This window comes from Citrus clementina, unplaced genomic scaffold (assembly GCF_000493195.1).
Source record: "Citrus clementina cultivar Clemenules unplaced genomic scaffold, Citrus_clementina_v1.0 scaffold_3, whole genome shotgun sequence".
NCBI classification, from domain to species: Eukaryota; Viridiplantae; Streptophyta; class Magnoliopsida; order Sapindales; family Rutaceae; genus Citrus; species Citrus x clementina.
Window position 1 is genome coordinate 23,610,552 of NW_006262339.1, and position 24,373 is coordinate 23,634,924.

The 24,373-nt window shown below is 35.2% G+C and overlaps 1 pseudogene; it reads right to left on the bottom strand.

Annotated features, from left to right (window-relative positions):
- Positions 1 to 1,221: 1,221 nt before the first annotated feature.
- Positions 1,222 to 10,858, bottom strand: LOC18048153 (annotated as a pseudogene).
- Positions 10,859 to 24,373: the final 13,515 nt, after the last annotated feature.

A 24,373-nucleotide genomic window follows, 5' to 3' on the forward strand; every position in this document is an offset into this window, starting at 1 on the left:
CTAAAAATTAGTGTCAGTGTGTTCTGGCTTGAGCATCATTGACACAATTAATAAGTGTCAAGAAAAGTAATTACTGACACTAAATTAGTATCAGTAAAGCCCATTTTTCTAGTAGTGCGATTAACCTTTTCAATATTAGACAACAATAATTTGTCAATGCCATTCAGACGATTTATCGAACACTTGATGCTAGGGGTGGGCAAACGGTTTGGTTCTATGAGCAAAAATCGAATGGTTCTAAAACTGGCGAACTGACTGGTTTAAACCGAACCGAACTGAAAAACCGATCAGTTTAGTTTGATTTGATTATAATATATTTAATTGAATATATATAAACCAAAAATAAATTTCTCTCTCAAATCCCTAACCCTAGGTATTTAAGAATCGAACTGAACTGAGCTGATTTTAGAAAAATGAACCGAACCGAAATATTTCGGTTCGGTTCGATTTGGTTTTTAAATTCGGTTCGAGTTCGGTTCATACTCTTAGGAACCGATTGATTTCGGTTTGGTTCGGTTCGGGACCTGAACCGACTATTGCCCACCCCTACTTGATGCATATGGCCTATTTAAGAATTTGAAGCAAGATAAAATAATGAGAATACAAATCAACAAACCAATCAATGATATTACAAACATTTCATTACTATAAAAAAAAATCAAATTAAGAAACAATTTATAAATTTTCAAAACACTTCCAAACCTCTCAAACTGCAACTCCCCCGTCATTTTTCTATGTAGTAGTAATAGACACAACTCTAAAACCATTTGTTCTTTTTCTTTTTTCAGCCTTTGTTCAATAAATTGTCCATTATTATAAAACTGTATGAATATTTTGCTGATTATGTTTCAGAGGGGAGATGTTGCTTCCTTCAATAAACGGAGCATGAGATTATGGAGTCTAAACTTTTGAAAGCCACACAAAAATTTTTGAATTTCAAATTTTCTTTTTCGTTTTGAATTTTTCATTGATATGCACCTAATCTTTAACCAGCTACACTAAGGAATGAGACATTGACTTTACCGTTCACGCATTTTGCAACTGGTTTCCAACTGGCTTGAACATGTTTTTAATATTGTCCCTTACCGCCACGTACTGCTCTTACGTGAGTCAATTGGTCACGTCATTGTTGTTACTTACATCAAATGTAACATAAGTTTACCCATTAAATAGAGACAAGGGCTGAACATTTATAAAGACACTTTAATTTCAACATACATCTTAATTTAGGATATTACGAGGACAACGTGCAACTGGCACACACATAAGATCCCGTGCTCTTGGAGATGATAATTGTGGGCGTTCAGACATATCAACAACACCATCGGGACTCGTTACTTTGAAATTGAAGCACTGAATCATAGCTGCTAGAGTTGTCGGCAACTCTTGCATGGCTAAAGAAAGGCCAGGGCAGCCTCTTCTCCCAATTCCAAATGGCAGCAATTGGTAATGCAATCCTCTAACATCAATCTCACTATTTGACTGTGATAAGAATCGTTCTGGCTGAAATTCCAATGGGTTCTTCCAAATTTTGGGGTCCCTATGTTTGAGAATTAACAAATAAAACACATAAAAAACACACTATTTTATTTCTTCAACAACGCTCCTCACCAATTACAACTCTTATTTTTCACTCTCTACACCTTAGAGATTTTGTTACTTCACTTGATGCTTAAACCAAAAGGGAGAGGGGGTATTTATACATGATACAAACTAATCACAACCATTCATTTATTCAACTACTACATAAATCCTCACCATTCATTAAAACCTACCACTCACCTACTTCACCATTCATACATGATCGGTTGGCTCTTCTTGTGGCAAACCCAACTCCTTCAGCAAATTTCTGAGCCAAATTGCATGACAAACACTTGATGTGGCAGCTAAATACTCAGCTTCACAAGTGGATAGCGTGACAATAGGTTGCTTCTTTGACATCCATGTGAAAGCAGTATCTCCCATGAAGAACACAAATCCTGTGGTGCTTTTTCGATCATCTACATCTCCACCCCAATCACTATCGCTATATCCAACAAGCTTGTAGTCATTAGAAAATGAGTATAACAAGCTGAAATTAGTTGTACCTTTGATGTAGCGAAGGATTCTTTTTGCAGCTTTAAAATGGGTGGTCTTTGGATTCTCCATGTATCGACTCACAAGTCCAACAACATAAAGGATATCTAGTCTCGTGCATGTTAAATAACCTAGGCTTCCGACCAAACTTTTAAAGAATGTTGAATCTATATCTTTGCCTTTATCATGTTTGGATAACTTGACTCCGCATTCCACTAGCGTGCTTATAGGCTTACAATAATTCATTTTGAACTTCTTGAGAATCTCCTTTGCATAGCTTTCTTGGGAGATAAATATGCCTTCTTCCTTTTGTTTGACTTCAATACTGAGATAATATGCCATCAGTCTGATGTCAGTCATCTCGAACTCTTTAATCATCACTCTCTTGAACTCTTCAAACAAGCTTGGATTACATCTAGTGAAGATGAGATCATCCACATAAAGGCACACAATAAAAATATCTTTATCTTTTTCTTTGACGTAGAGAGCATGTTCATATGGGCATTTATTAAAGCCTTTCTCTTGAAAATACTTGTCAATTATGTTATTCCATGCCCTTGGTGCTTGTTTTAACCCGTAAAGAGCTTTCTTTAATCTCAAAACTTTGTCTTCATATCCTTTCACCACATAGCCCAATGGTTGTTCGATGTAAACTTCTTCTTCAAGGAATCTATTCAAGAAAGCAAACTTAACATCCATTTGAAAAATCTTCCATTTGTTCTGAGCAGCCAAAGAAATAATAAGTATAATAGTTTCAAGTCGAGCTACAAGAGCAAATACCTCGTCGTAGTCTATGCCAGTCTTTTGACTATAGCCTTTTGCAACTAGCTTCGCCTTGTGCCTTTTAATTTCTCCCTTCGCATTTCTTTTTGTTTTGTACACCCATTTGACACCGATCGCCTTATGCCCTTTGGGAAGAGTAGTAAAGCTCCCAAGTATCATTCTTCACAATGGCTTTGATTTCTTCATCCATTGCAATTCTCTACTTCTCATCTAGTGCAGCTTCTTGGAAGTTGAGAGGCAAAAGAGAGTGAGATTATCATGTCTCTCAGTTACCTCATAGAGATCTTGAAGACTCCTTGTACGTTCTTCGGTTCTTACATTTAAGAAAGATGGCGGTGAATCTCCACATGTGGTTGATACTGGTGAGATAGGTGGAGTAGCTAGCTCTTGTTGTTCTTTTACTCGTTTTATCTGAGTATGATCATCTTCTTCGATGGGAAAGAAGTTGAAGTCATCCACACTAGAGCCAAAATCTCATTCTTCTTCTTTATCAAAAACTACATCTCGACTGATCACGATTTTTCCGTTGTTTGGATTATAAAGCTTGTATCCTTGGAGTTGTTGTCATAGCCGATGAAGATGAACTTCTCACTTTTGTCATCCAGCTTGGCTCTGCTTTCGTCTGGTACATGTACATGGGCAATACTTCTGAAAACTCTTAGATGGGTGATGCCGGGCTTTCTTCCACTCCGAGCTTCTTGTGGTGTCTTGCCCCACACACTTCTTGTTGGAGATCAATTGGATAAGTAGACTGCACATGCAACAGCTTCAGCCCAAAATTCTTTAGGTAGCCTCTTACTCTTGAGCACACTTCTTGCCATGTTGAGGATGGTTCTGTTCTTCCTTTCTGCAACACCATTTTGTTGAGGGGATCTTGGAACTATCAAAGGTCATCGAATTCCATTTGCTTCACAAAACTCTAAAAATCCTTTAGAAGTGAACTCTCCACCTCGATCAGATCTAATGGCTTTAATTTTGTATCCACTTTCTTTTTCCAATGCAGGTTTAAACTTCTTGAAAGCTTCAAAGACTTCTGATTTCTACTTCAAAAAATACACCCAAGCTTTTCTTGAAAAATCATCTATGAAGAGAAGAAAGTAGTTACTCTTACTAATGGAGTTTGGCTTGAATGGACCGCACACATCAGTATGAATGAGCTCGAGTGGCTTCTGAGCTCTTGAGTTTAACTCCTTTGGAAAGCTCTTTCTAAACTGCTTGCCAAGTAAACATCCTTCACAAAGTTGATCAGGGTGATTGATGTATGGTAAGCCTTTCACCATGTTCTTCTTGAATAGTAGCTCCAATCCTCCAAAGTTGAGATGCCCATATCGAAGATGCCAAGTCCATGATGGATTTTTGTGACAAGATTTGAGATATTTTGCAACATCATTTTGAATATTTAAAGGAAACATTCTATTCTTCGACATTTTCACCTTTGTAATTAGATTTTCTTTGTCATCTCTTAGGAAAAGACTACAATCTTTTAAGTGAATATCATAGTCTTTTTCTAAAAGTTGACCCAAACTAAGGATGTTGCTTTTCATATTCGGCACATAGTAAACATTCAAAATTATTTGGTGGCTACCATCTTTTGCACTAAAAAGAATGTTACCTCCACCCTACACTGGTACTTTTGAATCATCTCCAAAAGCGACACTCCCATTCACAGATTCACTTAGTTGCACGAACATGCTTTTTTTTTCACTCATATGATTGCTAGCACTTGTGTCAAAATACCATGTATTTTCTTGACCTCCACTTGTGTCATTGCGTGCTAGTAAAAGTGTGTCATCTTCACTATTTTTCTCTTCAACATAATTCACTCTTTCCTCAATTCTGGTGCTTGGAGCTCTGTATTCTGAAGCTCCAAAAGAATGTTACCTCTACCCTACACTGGTACTTTTGAATCATCTCCAAAAGTGACACTCTCATTCACAGATTCACTTAGTTGCACGAACATGCTTTTTTTTTCACTCATATGATTGCTAGCACCTGTGTCAAGATACCATGTATTTTCTTGACCTCCACTTGTGTCATTGCGTGCTAGTAAAAGTGTGTCATCTTCACCATTTTTCTCTTCAACATAATTTACTCTTTCCTCAATTCTGGTGCTTGGAGCTCTGTATTCTGAAGCATAATGCCCAAACTTTTGACAATTATAGCACTGTACTTGAGATTTGTCATACCTCAATCTTGGATCACCTCTGCCTCGTCCTCTAGTTGAGCTTTCTCCTTTGGCATAATTGGAGTTGTTGTTGTTGAAATTCCAACCTCATCCATGACCACGACCTCTATATCGTCCTCGTCCTCTACCTCGGACATAGTGCCTTCTCTCGTTGTCTGAGCTTTCTTCTCTTTTCTTTGGATTGACCTCTATCTTGAGAAGTTGTTCTTCGATTCCTTGCTTCTTTTTTAGTTTTTCTTCGTAGGCTTGCAACCTTCCTTGAAGTTGCTTGATCGTCATATCCTCCAGATCTCTTGTTTCCTCAATTGTCACAACAATATGGTCAAACTTCGAGTCTACTGATCGAAGTATCTTTTCAATAATCCTTACCTCTTTTAACTCTTTGCCATTTCTTTTTAATTCATTAAAAACTGTCACAACCCGAGTAAAGTAGTCAGAAATTAACTCCGACGTCTTCATGTGTAAGGACTCAAATTCTCCTAGTAATGTTTGGTGACGAACCTTTTTAACTTGCTCCGCTCATTTGTAAGAGGTCTCTAGTTTCTCACATGCTTCTTTTGAGGAGGTTATATCAGCAATCTTTTCAAAAACATCTTCATCTAATGATTGAAAGATGAGATGCTTTGCTTTATTCTCTTTCTTCTTCAAGTCTTTTAAATTCTCCTTCTGCGCTGCAGTTAAAGTGGATTCATTTTCCGGTACAATAAAGCATTTCTCCATGACATCCCATACGTCATGTGCACCCAATAGAGCCTTCATTTTAATACTCCAGTTGTCAAATTTACTTCCCTTTAATTGTGGAACTTGAAATGACATCATACCACCGTTTGCCATAACTTACAAATTGAGTGAGAATTTGGAGATTCTGAATGCACAGATGAATCTGGCACGTCGAAAAACCTTGGGAAGGACTCGAGTCAACTTTCAGTCAACGGTCAACGTCGGCTTAGTAGTCTTGGTTCGGTCTGGTTTGGTTCAGCTGGAGTTGGCACGGTTCGACTTGATTCGGTTCAGCTCGGCTCGGCTTGGTTCGGTTCGGCTCAGCTCAGCTTGGTTCAACTCGGTGAGTCAACTCAGCTCTGGACAGAAAACTGCCGGCAGCGAGTGTGGGCGCGTCCAGTCTCCAATCGGGATGATTTTTGCAGTGTCATGTTCCTATCGTCGAGAGCTTCGATTTGATATTCTATATGATTATATATAGCATCGAACACTAGCTCTAATACCACTTTATTTGAGAATTACCAAATAAAACACACAAAAAACACACTATTTTATTTCTTCAACAACACTCCTCACCAATTACAACTCTTATTTTTCACTCTCTACACCTTAGAGATTTTGTTACTTCACTTGATGCTTAAACCAAAGGGGGGAGGGGTATTTATACATGATACAAACTAATCACAACCATTTATTTATTCAAGTACTACATAAATCCTCACCATTCATTAAAACCTATCACTCACCTACTTTACCAACCACACCTACCACAAGTAATTCAAATCTCACCAACCATACCTACTCATGGAATTTTCCATGAGTTGGGCTTGAATTTATTCATCTTGGATCAAGTTTATGATCCAACACCCTACCCATAGACCAAAGGTTCACAAACAACAGAGTGCCTTTAGGACTTATGTAGTTGCCAATTTTACAGTCTTCTAGTGCTCTCCTGTTGAGCAATGGAATTGGAGGATGAATCCGAAATGATTCTTTAATGATGGCTTGAATATAGGGGAGATGAGGAACGTAAGATTCTTGAACAGGCCCGTTTCTTCCAACAACTTGATCAATCTCTTGCTGTGCTTTCTGAAGCACCATTGGATGGTTTATGAGCTCTGCCAATGCCCATTGCACGTCATGGATGAAGTATCTGTGCCAGCTGTGAGGAAATCCTGGACAGATAGCAACAAAGATGCTACATGTTAGTTAAAAAAAAAAAATTCTAAAAACAGTATGTGTTGCTTCCGATTAATCGAAAGCAACAAGACATCTGTTAGAACAAGGAGATTCATTACTCAAATTGTTTTAAAAGTATTACACCATTACACCGTTAATTGCATTAATGGTCCATGTCAGTCATACAACAAATAAATAATATTATGACATGTGTACATTTATTTTGAAAAACCATCATACAAGTGGTAGTTCTATTAAATTTAACTACATATATCATGCACGCATCAATTGGTTGTAATACATCGAGGTATTCTAGAATTTCTTGCATTAATGACACATTAATAATTAATGCATTTATGCCACTTCAATGAAGACATTGAGTAGAATTGACAATATGTATTAGTTAAATATAAATGAATATTTTTAAAGATGATGTTAAAAGAGACAAATATAGGTAATTTGCATTGATTAAGAAACATCTTTCGGTAGACATCTTTGTAAAATTAAATATAGGTAATATGAAGCCAGTAGCTTTTGATCCACAAAAAATAGAAAAAAGAAACCAAAGTACAAAAATGGTATATTCCTAAACAAATGAACAGAGACCTTATTTACCAAATAATAATAATAATAAATAATAGTCTTGCTAAGTTACATCCACTATAATTAACATCAACTTAAAATTAATTTTTTTTAATATCACTGAATTGTTACTTGTCAAACAATTAAAACGTATAGCAAATTAATTTTGAGGAAATTGTAAGATAAAAACAATGTAACTTAGCAGCCGTAACAAAAACATTAATAACAGTAAATAAATAAATAAAGTGAAACTTGACTTACCAAAAATAGGGCTTTGATGTGATCTCTAGTTAACTTGATCTCCGAATTCTGATTCTCCAGAACAATCGAGCAAAATATCAAGCAAACCCTTCACTTTCTCTTCACTTTCCTTCTTCTCCTTCCTTAATTTTTCACGATTTGTTATTACATTCTCCAGCAACGAATCGAACCGTCGATGAATATCCTTGAATCTCCTGTGAAAACCCTGAATATCAAAGCTTTTGAACTCTCCAAAAATTTCAGCCACTTCACGAGCCAGGGTTCTACACTCTTCAGCCTGGCCCCCCTTTCCTGAACATCTAATGCTTAACATCATTGGAGATATTATATTGTTTGTAAATTTCAACAATTCATCTCTAATATTAACACTTTCGCCAGATTTAGACTTCTCAAATAGAAACCGAATAAGCTCGTGCAACTTATTTGTTCGAATAGGAAGAAACTGGCGAAGGGTTCTGCTGCCCAAGAGCTCAACTGTGGTCAGCTTTTTCATGAATAGCCAATATGGGCCGTTGGGAGCAAAAGCAAAAGAAGAGTTATATGTAAGGCATTCAATGGCGGCAGAGCTGTTCCGGGCGGCAAAAGTAACATCATTTGTTTTGAGACGCTCTTTGGTTACATCAGGAGAAGAAGTTACAACCCCTAGGACAGAGCCTATGCATATGGACATCAAGGGGCCATAGCAAGTTGAAAGCTTGTGAAAAGAATGGTGAAGGGAAGGGCCGAGGAGATGGAGGTGCCCGACGATCAGCAAGGCCCACGGGCTCGGTGGCAGTCGCCCTGAGTTTTTGATGGCTTTCAGCACTAGGGCGGACAACAAGAAGAGGGAAACTGGTAGAGTGCAGAGTCATGAGCCCCGAAGGTCTGATAGGCTACCAAAGCCAAACCCAAAGTACACTACGTGAAGGGTGCCATGCAAAGCCATGCACAAAGCCATGCATGAAGTCTCACGTGTGGTTAATGTGTGAATGCCAAATCGGAGCCATGATTTTGGGTTTACTTTGTCAAAGATCGTTCAGAGATTGAGGGGGGGATCCAAATCTTGGAAGTTTGCTTTTGATTTATTTTTCAGTTCGAAATATTAGTCAAGTTGTTAGCTTGATAGTTGTTGATTGATTCCAGCCGAGATATTGGGTTGGAAATCAAAGTCTTTTGTTATAAATAAGCTCCAAAGATATGAATAAAGGGGAAGAGTATTCAAACAACAAAAACACTTTGGTTATTTCTTATTAGAGTGATGATACAACCAAAACTCTTGTACAAATTTATCTTGTACAAACTGATTTGTCATTAATTCATTGGTTGAATGAAAATATAAAATAATAAAAATAGATCATGTGGGCCAAGAGATATTTAATTCAATGAATTTTATAATGCCACATTAATTTGTATAAAATAAATTTGTACAAGAGTTTGTGACTCTATTATTACTCTTCTCACTATAAGCAGAAAATATTACTTCTAACAATTGTAATTGTTAGCTACATCTGATTGGGACCTAATAGAAACATATCTTGATAAAACATGTTCAGGGCATTACCCAAGTGATATTAGCAAAACTATATCTTGATAAAACATTTCCAAAGACAAAGAGATCAAATACAATGTCAACAATGTCCCCTCACCACCCATGTAAGCTACGGATTTGAACTGCAGGCCTCTTGTACTATACCAAAAGAAATCAAAATAATCACGAGCCCATTTTTTGGATCAAACATTAAATTGAGAACTACATAAAGAAAAACATTAGTAACTAAACACAAAAACAATATGCACTGCTGATTAATAAAAAAAACAAAAAACCAAAAGTAAAAAAAGCAGGTAACAAGATAAGGTTACATGTCCGTTTCAATGAGAATAATGACTGTCAAGGAGCGGAGACCTTCCTGAAAAGCCTCCCCTGGTATTCTGATGACTCATAGATAAGCAACGGATGAATATGGCGGGAATGATTAGGGCTTAGATTATTATTATTTGTTGATTTTTAAAAACCTAAAATAATTTTTCACTTATGCAGTTTGAAAAGCCAGGCTCTAGGAAATCACAATTCAAGAAACATTGACAAAAAAAAAAAAGGTACCTCACCCAAGGTTTCTGGATCAAAGACCAAATCATTAGTACGCTAGTTTGTGATCTAAAGGCATATAAACTGGCTCAACTTGGTGGTGTAAACAAGTAATTGAAGGAAGCAATCAAAGAAACCAACTCTGTAAAACACTTTCAATTTATAAAAAATGAAAGAAATTTAGATCTATCACAAATAGATGTAGGCAATTAAAAAAAAAATTAATTACTTAATTAAATTTTTGAAGTATTGTTCACAGCAATTGTTCACAGTTACTGTTTACTAATACTGGTCACGATTACTGTTTATCCGCATAAAAAATATTAATTTTTCTAAAAATACAATAAAGTGCAGAAAATAAATGACATAGTGATTTTTACGTGGTTCAGATTAATCAATCCTACATCCATGAGGCCACGCCCAGATGAAAAGTAATTCACTAAGTTAAGATGTTACAACCTATGGATTTACCAAATTTAAGACTCTCACTTACAGTTTATCACCATACAGTTTACTCAACCTTAGACTGAATCTGCTTCTCTTGAATAATTGCTACCCCTCTTGATCTACGATCCTCAAGGCACTTCGCAAAGTGATCAATAGTAGTTCTTCAATTCTTTAACCTCTAATGATCCAAGATCCACCTAGACTCTCCGCAGAGATGAAAATAATATAAGAAAACAAATCAACACAACATTATGCGCCAAATCCGGATTCTCTAGGGAGGAGGCCGAATTTTGCTTCTCTACTTTATGCTCTGTGTTGTGCGATCTAACAATTGTGAAATACCTCTCTTTATATAGGCACTAGGATTTCACCAAAATAGCAAGTCTTAAAAGACTTGGATTCTTTCCAAATAAGAGTTTCTTTCCTCTTATAATTCTTATGAATCTGAATAAGAATAAATCTGATCTTCTTGCCTTACTTGTCTCCCAAGAAATATCTAGAGCATTTAATGACTTCCTTTTTGAACCAACTTCTTGCTCTAAATAGATCTCATACGCCATTTATAGAATCCCACTATTAATTAACTTGCTAAATTAGACATCTAATTAAATTAGGAAACAAATATTCCTAATAAATTGGAATCTCACTAAATTAGAGAATTAATAAATTAATCCCTATTACAAGATATGCAATAAATAAACTTCTAATTTAACTAGACTTGTCATAAAATGCCAACTCTAAAAATAATGACCTTAACAATCTCCCCCTTTGGCATTCTTGTGGCAAAAGCAATCCAACACAAGTCTTCCATGAAACTTGGTGCTAAAATATGAATCTGAAACAAGCATAAACAACAAAAGGAACTAACCAAAATAATTGGCAATTAATATGTTAGTTCATGTAAATAAACCAAGGCAAGAATTAAAATAAAATGCTAATTTTATTGATCAATAAATGGAAAGACAATATTAAGCAGAAAATTAAGAACAAGAAAAAGATAAACTCCCCCTAAGAATTAGAGTCCGAAAATTAAATGAACAAAAATAAAATCTCTCCCTAGAATGTAACATACTACTCCCCCTAACTCATTGAGCAATTGAAGACTTGAAAACAAATTACTCTCCCTCTTTTGCCAAAAGATTGCAAAAGGGAAGAAGTTTGCCATATAATTTCGTTCAAGATCAACAAAAGAACATAAACCAACTCAAACAAGTCAAAAACAAAAAAGAAAATACCAAAAACGAAATCCCATGCATGACATTTTACGAAACAGACACACAGTGCAGAGCAGAGCATTTCAAAATTAAACTGGGAATGAATGAGACAGAATCAGAATGCAATCTACATACCGTTAGAAAGCGTATTGAATCAGCATTTCACATGATTTTACAGAACTGAATTTGGAGTTCTGTAGACAATGTTATGACTAAAAAATCGCAACATACTCAATTGTGACGGGTAAAAGCTTGTCAATACACTTTAGAAAAAACAATTGAGTTTTGCTTAAAAAAAAATATGTGACTCTTAAGACCTAAAAACATATCATTATGAAAGGACATGAGAATGCACATGCATCATGAATTCTTTTTTAAAAATGCATTAATAATGAAGTTGAACAAAAAATTGAACTAATTCATGTAATCAAGACTTTAATTTCCTCAATTAAGTCAAGATTAGAAAATTTTAAGCTTGTGTGTGTGTGTGTGTGCAAACAACTCAATCTAAATCTTTTTCCCAAAAATTCATCAATTTTCACAGTTAAGGTCTTAAATATAAAACATAGAGTTAGTTAAACTAACCTTATCATCTTGATCTCCAATTTTTTACCATTTCAATTGACAAACCTTTTTTTTTTTTTTTATAGCAAAGCCCTTCTTTTTTTAAAAAAAAAAAATCTACGGTTAGGAGCTTTCACTCTACCCCGTAAGGTAGCCTTCTTCTCATGGTAGTTCACCCTCTGTCATATTTGTGATAAGCAAACTCAGATTACTCAAGGATAGCTTCACTCTTAAGAGTTATAGGTAGCAATTTCTGACAATAGTGTCTGCATATATTTGAGGTCTTATGACAAGATAAGAATTAAGGCAAACAGTCATAACTCAAGTTAAATATTCTCAACAAAGACCATGTCAATATCAAAACCTTGAGTCAAAGTAGAGACTGAATTGTCATTCATGTGCTTTTGAAATAAGGTTAAATAACTCTAATCAAAACTTATTCAATTCAAGGCTTTCAAATCTTTAAAAACATGAAAATTTGCTTGTCGTCAAGAAAATGGAGCACAAAAACAATGATTTAAAATTGAAATTTATAAATGCATGACCTATATCTAATGCACAAATGCATGAAAAATTTTTTGAATTAGATGGAACACACACCTAAAGCTTTCCTTAAAGATTCAAATCGTTTGGAGTATAAAGCTTTTGTGAAAATATGTGCAAGCTGTTTTTCTGTATCAATGTATTCTAAGGATACGGTCTTGCTCTCAATTAAATCTCTAATGAAGTGATGACAAATGTCAATATGCTTAGTCCTAGAGTGTTGAACAGGATTTTTAAAAATTTTGATAGCACTCGTGTTATCATAAAACACAGTCAAAGTATCTTGAATCATACCATAATCTGCAAGCATTTGTTTCATATGCAAACCTAAAAAGTAAGTCAATTCTCCCACCATGCTTATCTCAAATTTCCTTTTCATTTGACTCACGAATTCATGCACATGATAAGAAGAAGTAGAACCAAACACTATATCATCAACATAGATTTGAACAATTAAAATCCCTGAATTAAGTTGCTTAATAAATAGTGTTCTACCCCCCCCCCCCCCCCCCGCTTATAACTATTTTCAAGCAAAAATTTGGTCAACCTTTCATACCAAGCTTGAGGAGGTTGCTTTGAACCATACAAAGACTTTTTCAATTTGAAAACATAGTTTGGGAAATGAGGATCTTCAAAACCTTTAGGTTGTTCAACATAGGCTTCTTCATTTAAGATGCCATTCAAAAAGGCCCTTTTAACATCTATTTGAAATAATTTAAAGCCTATTAAACAAGCAACTGCAAAAAGCAAACAAATAGATTCGATTCTAGGAACAGATGCAAATGTTTCATTAAAGTCAATACCATTTTGTTCTTGAGTAATAGGTGAGGAAAACTCAAGTAAAATTCCATGTAAATTACAATATTCTTCAAAACTGGAGTTTTCAAATTCTCTTCCATGATCACTCCTAATTCTGACAATATTGCAATTTTGTTCATTTTTAACCTTTTCACATAGTTTTATGATCACATCAAATGTATATGATTTTTCTTTAATAAAGTAAACCCACGCATACCTAGAGAAATCATTTACACACACAAATGCGTACCTTTTCCAGCCAAACTTTCAACTTACATTGTCGCTTTATCCTGAATGGCTTTATGCAACGCCCATTGTTGTTTTCCAGATTGACACGAACCACATATTCTAAGTTGTTTCTTTTTAAGCATTGGAACTCCTTTTATAGCACCTATTTTCACAATTCTAGTCAGTAATTTGTAGTTCAAGTGACCCAACTTTTGATGTCACAATTCTGTGTCATCAAGAGTGGTCTTATGACACACAATTGAGCTAGCCAATTTATAACAATGATCAGATGATCGATGTCCTTCCAAAATGCAATTTCCATCAACATCAAGAACGCAACATTTGTTCCTGTCAAAGTTGACAAACAAGTTTTGATAACAAATTTGACTAATGCTAAGTAAATTTGCTTTAAGATCCTCCACATGCAGAACATTGTCAAGTTTTGGAAACCCTTCCACATTCAAAGTTCCCTTTCCAAGCACTCGACTTTTCACACCATCAACAAAGGTTACATTTTCTCGATCAAGTTTTTGATAATTGGTCAAGGCACTTCTATCACTTGTCATGTGTCTAGAACAACCACTATCAAAATACCGAAAATCAGTAGTGCAAGTTCTCAAGGAAATAAAGAAAACATAAGTTTTATAATCAGTCTTCCTTATCCAAGTAGTTATAGGTTTATTTTCACTTGTTTCAACCTTAGGTCTAGGTGTCATCCTAGGTTTTCCATGAGTATAATTAAAGAACACAACATTTTTCTTATATTTAATGAGCTTGAAGCAATTAGGTCTTATATGTCCCTTCACATGACAAAAATGACAATTGGGAATAAATTTGTTGTTCTTACCTTGATGAACTGGTGAAGAATGTGCAACAACTTTACCTTTTTGAAGATATGGAAGTTTAACTCTAGATGGAGAAGCTATTTGTGAAGAAGCTTTAACAAACACACCTTGAGAATTCGAGTTTTTACCATGTTGATATCCAAGACCATAATGATTTGAGCTAGATTTGCCAAGTGACAAGATATGGTCTAACTTCTAAGTTCCAAAACTCATCATCTTAAGTGACTTTTTGGTATTCTCTAATTCTGTCGTCATTACAAGCAATTGGTTATCTTTGTTAGTAAGTAAAGACTTGTAATGAATTACCTCACTCTCAAGTTTCGCCTTATCATCTAAAAGATTGGATACTTGAGTCATCGAGATCACATTCTCATTGTAGACTTCTTCCCATTTAGCGAACATCATCTTGTAGCTTTTATGAAATGCTTTCTTGTCATTTCTATGAGTGTCACTGACGTCGCTATCTGAATCATTATTCTGGTTAACATGTTGCACAATTGTGTCAAGATGGGAATCAATGTCTTCCTTGCAAAGAGCTAAGTGCGAGGATTTATATGTGGATGCATCTTTGATGTTTGATTCATGTTTACTGCTATCCTTATGCACAACAAGTCCTCTAACAAGGTCTTCTTCATCAATGCTATCATTTGAATCATCATCACTCCAAGTGGATTGCATTGCTTTCTTTTTCATGAGAGTGTTAGCACATTGTGCTTATATGTGCCCTATGCCTCCACATTCTTTGCATTGAATACCCTCAAGCTTGTTAAGATCAAACAATTTAGAATTAGGGTAAAAAGAACCTTCTTGAGCCGTTGGAGCCACTGATGTAGAGGTTTTCCTCGGTTTGTTAAAGTTCTTATTTTTCAACATCTTCTTGAAATTTTTTGCAATGAGTGCAAGAGAATTATCAATGTACACATATGAATCATTCTTCTCACTTGGTTTGGTGACGGGAACCTATGTTTTAGCCTACAAAACAATACCTCTTTCTTCTTCGAAATTCAAATTCAAGTAGTTAGTCTCATAGGCCATCAATTTTCCTATAAGTGAACCCCTAGTCATAGCAGACATATCAGCATATTCTTCAATAGCTAAAATTTTAAGATGATATCTAGGATTGGCAGACCTTAAGATTTTTCTGCAAATTTCTTCTTCAGAAATAGGTTTTCCAAGAGTAAAAAAATCATTAACCATAGCAAGGATTCTAGAATTAAATTCAGATATGGTTTCATGTTCATGCATTTTCAGGTTTTCAAAATCAGATGTAAGTTTCTGAAGTTTAGAACTTTTTACCGTATTGTTGCCTTCAAAAGTACTCTAGAGTATATCCCAAGCAGCTTTGGATGTCTTGCATGTAGAAATTAGTTGGTACTGAAACACATCAACTCCATTCACAATGGCATTAAGTCCTTTTGCATGATATCTAGACGCATCGAGTTCATCATTAGTCCATTCTCTGACTGACTTAGGAGATTCTACACTATCTTCATCAATTTTGATAGGTGGAGTATATCCTGTGAGTACGCATTGCCAAACTCTTTCATCAATGGCTATAGATAAATTTCCATCCTTTGCTTTCAATAAGAATAATTCATCCCATCTAGTACAGGTGGACGAGCCAAAGAGCCTCCCTCTCTTTTCAAACTCATACCTACAAAATAGATCTAGGTTCCAAGAATCTCACTAAATAAATAGTTAGTGTCCTGCTTTGATATCAATTGAAAGAAATTTAGATCTATCACAAATAGATGTAGGCAATTAAAAACCAAAAATTAATTACTTAATTAAGTTTTCGAAGTTCTGTTCACTATTACTGTTCACAGCAACTGTTCACTCTTACTGTTCACTAGTACTATTTACGATTACTGTTCATCCGCATAAAAAATATTAATTTTTCCAAAAACACAATAAAATGTAAAAACTAAATGACACAGAGATTTTTACGTGGTTCAAATTAATCAATCATACATCCACGAGGCCATGCCCAGATGAAAAACAATTCACTAAGTTGACATGTTACATCCTATGGATTTACCAAACTTAAGACTCTCACTTACAGTTTATCACCACACAGTTTACTCAACTTTAGACTGAATCTGCTTCTCTTGAATAATTGCTACCCCTCTTGATCCACGATCCTCAAGGCACTTCGCAAAGTGATCAATAGCAATTCTTCAATTCTTCAACGTCTAATGATCCAAGATCCACATAGACTCTCCGCAGAGATGAAAAGAAGATAAGAAAATAAATCAACACAACATTATGCGCCAAATCCGGATTCTCTAGGGAGGAATTCCTATGAATCTGAATAAGAATAAATTTGATCTTCTTGTCTTGCTTGTCTCCCAAAAAATATCTAGAGCATATAATGACTTCCTCTTTGAACCAACTTCTTGCTCTAAATAGATCTCATGCGCCATTTATAGAATCCCACCATTAATTAACTTGCTAAATTAGACATCTAATTAAATTAGGAAACAAATATCCTTAATAAATTGGAATCTCACTAAATTAGGGAATTAATAAATTAATCCATATTACAAGATATGCAATAAATAAACTTCCAATTTAACTAGACTTGCCATAAAATGCCAACTCTATAAATAATGACCTTAACAAAAAATATTTACATTTAACTGTAATTTCATCTTAAATTTATCCAATTAAATAAAGAGAATTTTAAAAACTTATATAAACATGCAAAACTTTGTGAAATAAGGAATGAAGAGAGAGGAAAGAAGAGTTAGATCTATAAAATCCTTGATTCTTACTTAAATATATATTAAAATTAAATCTCAGCTTTGTAATATCAGAAATTAGTAACCAGACTCATCTGAATTCTGTAGTATTTCCTACTTTAGATCTATTTCTAGTACGTTGTACGTTTATGCTTGGCCTTAATGATTACCATGGTCAGTAAAGAATAGGTGAAATAAAATAATTGAACTTAAAAGCACTTGTTAGAAAGAAATGGATGCTAAATTACTAATACTGGCCAACTGAGGCACTTACAAGACACACCTAAAGATCCATGGTCATGCTTATTCCATATATTTAAAAAAAATAAAAATGTGTGTTTTTTTTTAATAACACATCATCACTGATAAAACAAACCTCAACAACCAAGTCTATAACACATCATCACTAATAAAAGAAGGCTCAACAATCAATCCTACACAAACAACAATTTGTAAAGACAAAAATAATACAGAATTACAGGTAAGTCTACATAACCCAAACGAATCACTTTTGGTTAGGGATGGCAAATTAGTCTATCCAAATTGGATATTCATAATATCCATCCAATTAGATATTGGATGGGTATGGATATTTAATGGATATCCAAAATTCAATTAATTTATCTGATTTAAAGTTTAAAAAATTTATATTGTTAAACTAAAATGAAAAACAAAAATGTTCTAGATTATTGATTTAGCAAACCCTAAGATTATCAACAACCGCTTGTCACTCGCCGGCTCTCATCACTTTGTTGGCCGCTCGTCACTCATCGGCGCTCATCACTTGCTGCTTATCTCTTTTCTCCTTGTCACTGGAAAAGGAACAAGCGGAGGCGTTGCAACTCAAATCTCTCTCTTTTGACATTTGTGTATGTAACTCAAATCTCTCTCTTTTTCTTCACTTGTGCTCCTTGAATTTTTTTTGATTCATTGTATTTGATCTAAAGTAATAGCAGACTTTGCTTCACTATTAGTTTTTATTTTTTTTTCTTCTCTCTCTTTGCTTATCTTCTTTCTCCGCAGCTCTCACAAGGTCTCACCATGATTTTTTCAAATTTTCCCATTTAAATTTCAATTTATTATAATTATAATAAAAAATTGAGGGGAATATATGCAAAAGAATGTGAAAAATGAGACTTTTGAAGTTTTGATAAAAGTGTGATAGTTTTCGGTTGTCAATGTCAATGACAAAAGAATGTGACGATTTTAGAATGGAATTTTTTATGATTGGCCACTGGCTTGAATGGGTGTATTTGGTTGCAGGAGAAATTTTATTGCTTGGTGGGAAGGCAAAATAGGGTGACAAGGATGATGGGGATACTGCAACAAGGGAGGCTAAGAAGGAAATAGGGTTGGATCCTCCACTTGTGGAAGCTGTAATTGTTCTTGAACCATTCTTGTCAAAGGTATGAAGGATGTTTCTTCTATGCTCCAATTTTGTTTTCATAATTTTGTGTTACAATTAAAAGTAGAAGGAAAATCTCAAGATATGTTGATGCTATTAATTGATTTGAAATATATGTGATTTGGGTGGGTGTGAATTAGGGGAGTTTTATGATACAATTAAAGGTGATGTGAATCATGTGATTTGTCAAAATCAAAGTCTATGCAAGATTTGCCTTGCAAATCAGACATGCTACCTTCTTTGTCGTTGGAAAAATAGTGCGAACACTCTCTTCCTTTGAGGTTTGTTGAGTATGAAGGGTTTATGGATTTGATGAGTTTTGTTCAGCCTTTGCTTGGTAAAATTTGTAGGAACACTATGAAAAGAGAAGTTTTTAAGCTATTTGATAAGTCAAAAAAAGTCAAAAAAAGATTTTAGGGCTCTTGGGATGATGCCTAACACTTGGTTTCCTCTGACAAAAACAGCTTCTAAGACCAATTTTGATAACCCTCGGTTACCTCCTCCATACACCAAGTGTAATTTTCTCTCTGTTATGCTTCGACCAAGATCTATGGCTGCCTCAACGAACTATTTATGTTTGCCATAGTTAAATCCAGAAAGCACACAAATGTTCTTGAATTGTCTATTGGGAGTAGCTGCCGTTGGAATATTTCTCAAAAATAATTTGTGAGTGCTTAACAAAAAGTCATATTTAAGAATCTTGGTGACAGTGGGTCACAACTATGTATGAAGTGGCATGTCAGTGTCAAATAACGCGTAAAGCACATGGCACGCGAGTAAAAAAGGAAACAGTAAAAAGAAAAAGAAACAATGATAAAATAAAATTATTAAAGACAATAATGCAAATGATAAAATAACAGTGGAATAAAATAACAGTGCCGTAAAAGGATATATACAGGTAATTGCGACTTTGGCTCACATCTTCCTCTGGTTTTACGTCCAGAAACGACTTGAACGCCCTCTATGGGTCGAGGATAGGCTTCCCATCCAGATTTCTTATAAACTGGCAAATAAGGTCGTTTATAGTCAGATTCCCAAGACTATATCGTGCATGCTCTTTCTGGAATAATGGTCATAACTGGAGAATCGCTCCTTGCACATATCCACTGGGATGCGTTTCAAGAGACAAAAGGATATCATCCAATGACTCCTTATTCAAGCCATCCCTAATGAATTGAATCTTATCTTCCCTATTATCAGACACCATTCCTAAATAACATGATTTTTTATCGCAACTCATTCTGGCACACTTATGACAAGCAACAGAAATTCTTTGAGCTCTTCGTTTTCTTTCATAATTTTCTTTACCACAACCAGGCATGTATGCAATAAATTTTGGAGGCAACTCAGCTGCCAATCGTACTTTACCCTCAATTAACCAACGGATGTCAGCAGGTATATTATTCTTCATTAGCAATCGCATGCGTTCGGACCGAGCTTTATAGATTGTAAGGAGGGCATTCTAAGGAAGTGAAGGAAATCGATTATGAAGTTATAGAATCTCATTTCTGTCCATACCTTTGCCTCAGAATATCAGTTATTATGGGAAACTGAAGTAACCGACTTGATTATCACAGAGTACCGTTATCCACCACTTCACCGGGGTAACAAACTAAAGCACACAAACAAAGAAAAACAAACTAAAACACATAAAGAAAATTACAATCGTCCTCTTATTGAATTTACTTCAAGCTCCAACTGGATGTTGTAGACACTTCTCTCAATGTCTCTGACTTGGCTTTCTAAATCCTCAACATAGGATACTAGCTCTGGTGGTTGCAGAGCCCAAATACGATGTGTTTTACAAAATTGAATCTGCCTTTTGAGATGAGATTTTACACGTTGAAGTGGTTTAAGAATGTCCATGAGGAATTGTTTAGATATGGCACTCATGATTAACAATGATAAGAGAAAACTTAATGGTTAAACAAACACACTTATGTAAAAATAATTTTAATTAGCAAAAGAATAATAAAAAGAAAGAAAAAAAAATTAAATCACCGAAAAGAAAGAAAAAACTCAATTCAAATATGGTGGGTCACTCAAATTTATTTCAGTGTCCTCTCCATGTGATTGGTACTCAAGATATGACTTTAATCTTTAACCATTAACTTTAAACGTGACACCGTTCTTTGGGTCCTTAATTTCAATTACTCTATATGGAAAAACAGTATGAAAAATAAAAGGGTCAGACCAACGAGAGCATAACTTGCCTGGGAATAGGTGCAAGCGAAAATTGAATAAAAGCACTTTCTGACCTGGAGTGAAAGATTTTCTCATAATTTGCTTGTCATGGAAAACTTTCATTCGCTGCTTGTAAATTTTGGCATTTTCATATGCATCATTGCGAATTTCTTCAAGTTCTACCAGTTGTAATCTTCTTTCTAAGCTAGCTTGCTGCATGTCAAAGTTGAATTTCTTGATGGCCCAATATGCACGATGCTCGAGTTCCACAGGTAGGTGGCAAGCTTTTTCATATAGTAGCCTGTAGGGTGACATCCCAATCGGGGTCTTGAAAGCCATTTTATATGCCCATAATGCATCATCAAGTCTTAATGACCAATCTTTTCTGTCTGGCCTCACCGTCTTTTCTAATATGTGCTTTATTTCTCGATTGAAGATGTCAACTTGGCCACTGGTTTGCGGATGATATGGGATTTCCACTTTGTGAGTGATTGAATACTTTTTCAAAAGAGTTTTGAATGCTTTGTTACAAAATTGGGCACCACCATCACTGATTATCGCTTGAGGGAATCCAAAGCGTGAAACAATGTTGCTTTTCAAAAATCATATCACCACCTTATGATAATTGGTTCTGCATGGAATTGCTTCTACCCATTTCGATACGTAGTCAACAGCAACCAATATGTATTGATGGCCAAAAGAATAAGGAAAGGGTCCCATGAAGTCGATACCCCACACGTCAAAAATCGCAACCACTAAAATTGGATTTAGTGGTATCATATTTCTTCGTGTAATGCTCCCCATTCGTTGATACCTATCACATGAAGAACAAAAAGTGTAAGCATCTCAAAATATAGTTGGCCAATAGAAACCACATTGTAAAACTTTAGTTGCTGTTTCCTTAGCGCTGAAATGGCATCCACAAGCTTGTTCATGGCAAAATGAAAGAATATTATGAATTTCATTTTCTGGGACACATCGTCTAACAATTTGATCTGCACAAGACTTGAACAAATAAAGGTCATCCCAAAAGCAATTCTTTATTTCCGCATAAAAATTGGCTTTGTCTTGCTTGGTCCAATGCTCTGGAAATTGACCTGTAACAAGATAATTAACTATATCATCATACCACGGTAATACTTCCACACTCATTAATTTTTCATCTGGAAATGACTCATTCAATATTAATGGTTCTGTAATTGTGTCAAAATGGAGACGAGAGAGATGGCCAACCAGAACATTTTCTGTGCCTTTCTTATCTTTGAATTCTAAGTCAAATTCTGGTAAAAGTAACACCCAACGAATTAGTCTAGCTTTTGCATCTTTCTTTGTGAGAAGATATTTAAGAGTAGCATGATCTGTGAACATAATTATTTTACAACCAATGAGATAAGATTGAAATTTTTCTAATGCAAACACTACTGCTAACATTTCTTTTTCAGTAGTTGAATAGTTCAACTGTGCATCATTCAATGTCATACTAGCATAGTAAATAACATGCGAAATTCGATCAACTCTTTGTCCTATACTGCTCCTACTGCATAATCAGATGCATCACACATGAGCTCAAATAGTAAGCTCCAGTTTGGGGGCTGAATGATGGGTGATGATTTCAACAATTGCATTAATTTTTCAAAAGCCACAAGACATAAATCATTAAAGATAAAATGTACATCCTTAGCAAGTAGATTGCATAAGGGTCTAGAAACTTTGCTAAAATCTTTAATGAAACGTTTATAAAAACCAGCATGCCCAAGGAAAGATCTTACTTCTCTGACTGCTTTGGGTCGAGGAAGATTATAAATGAGATCCACCTTTGCTTTGTCAACCTCAATACATTTACTCGAAATGATGTGACCGAGAATAATACATTGTTTTACCATAAAATGGCACTTCTCCCAATTCAAGACTAAGTTCTTCTCGGTACATCTCTGCAGAACTAGTGTTAGATGATATAAACATTGATCAAACGAGTCACCAAAGACAGAAAAGTCATCCATAAAGATTTCAAGGAATCGTTCAACCATATCAGAAAAAATGCTTAACATGCATCATTGAAATGTAGCAGGTGCATTACATAATCCAAATGGCATTCTCCTATATGCAAAAGTGCCAAAAGGGCAAGTGAAAGTGGTTTTCTCTTGATCTTTTGGTGCTATGGGAATCTAATTATATCCTGAGTAGCCATCTAGAAAGCAATAAAATTCATAGCCTGCTAATCTATCAAGCATTTGATCGATAAATGGTAAAGGAAAATAGTCTTTACGTGTGACAGAATTCAACTTTCCATAATCAATGCATACACGCCATCATGTAGTTACTCTAGTTGGTATTAATTCATTATCAGCATTGGTAACTACTGTGACTGCTGACTTTTTGGGGACAACTTGTATAGGACTAACCCATGAACTATCAGAAATTGGATAAATGATACCTACGTCTAATAGCTTAAGGACTTCAATTCTAACAACTTCTTTCATGTTAGGATTTAACTGACGTTGCATTTCCCTAATAGGTTTAGCATTTTCATCAAGGTGAATGTAATGCGTGCAGTCTACTGGGTTCATACCTTTGATGTCTGCTATGGTCCATCCTAATACTTATTTTTGCTCTTTTAAAACATCCAACAACTTACCTTTTTGTTCGTTATTTAGGGATGATGAGATGATTACTGGTAGAGTGCTTTCTTCTCCCAAAAATGCATATTCCAAAGTGTTGGGTAATGGTTTGAGCTCGAGTTTCGGTGGTGATTCTGATGATGGGATGAGTTTCTTCTCTGATGGATCTAGTTGTTCAACTCTTGACTTTCATTTATTAGTGTCTATAGATGGTGCTGAGTCAAGTAGAGCGTTGACCTCATCGACCGATCTGTCAATATTAAAATACAAACCAAAGTGAGTTAAGCATGTTTGTAAAGGGTCATCACTAAGGTTTGAAAGAAAAGTATTATCAACTAATGTGTCTATTAAATCCACATCAATAATTCCATCATCTGCATTGTGAGGTTGTTTGGCAATGTTGAAGATGTTTAGCTCCATAGTCATGTTGCCGAAGGACAACTACATATTTCCAGTCCTGCATTGAATGTGAGCATCCGCAGTTGCCAAGAAAGGTCGGCCTAGAATAATGGGGATGTGCTTTCTTGAATCCTGTATTAGTTAAGTGTCAATTACAATGAAATCAACAAGAAAATAAAACTTGTCTACCTGGATAAGCACGTCCTCCACAATACCACGAGGTATTTTCATGGATCGATCTGCGTGTTGTAACACCATTGGAGTTTGGTGTAATTCTCCCAGTCCAAGTTTCACAAATACTGAGTAGTGTAACAAATTTACACTAGCTCCTAAATCCAACAAAGTATTCTAAATTGTGTGGTTCCCTATACTACATGAGATAGTGGGGGAGCCTGGGTCTTTGCATTTTAAAGGAATTTTGTGTTGGAGTATAGAACTAACGTTTTCTGTTAAAAATGCCTTCTTTTGAACGTGAATGTTTCTCTTTTTAGTACAAAGGTCTTTAAGAAACTTGGCATAAGATGGAACTTATTTTA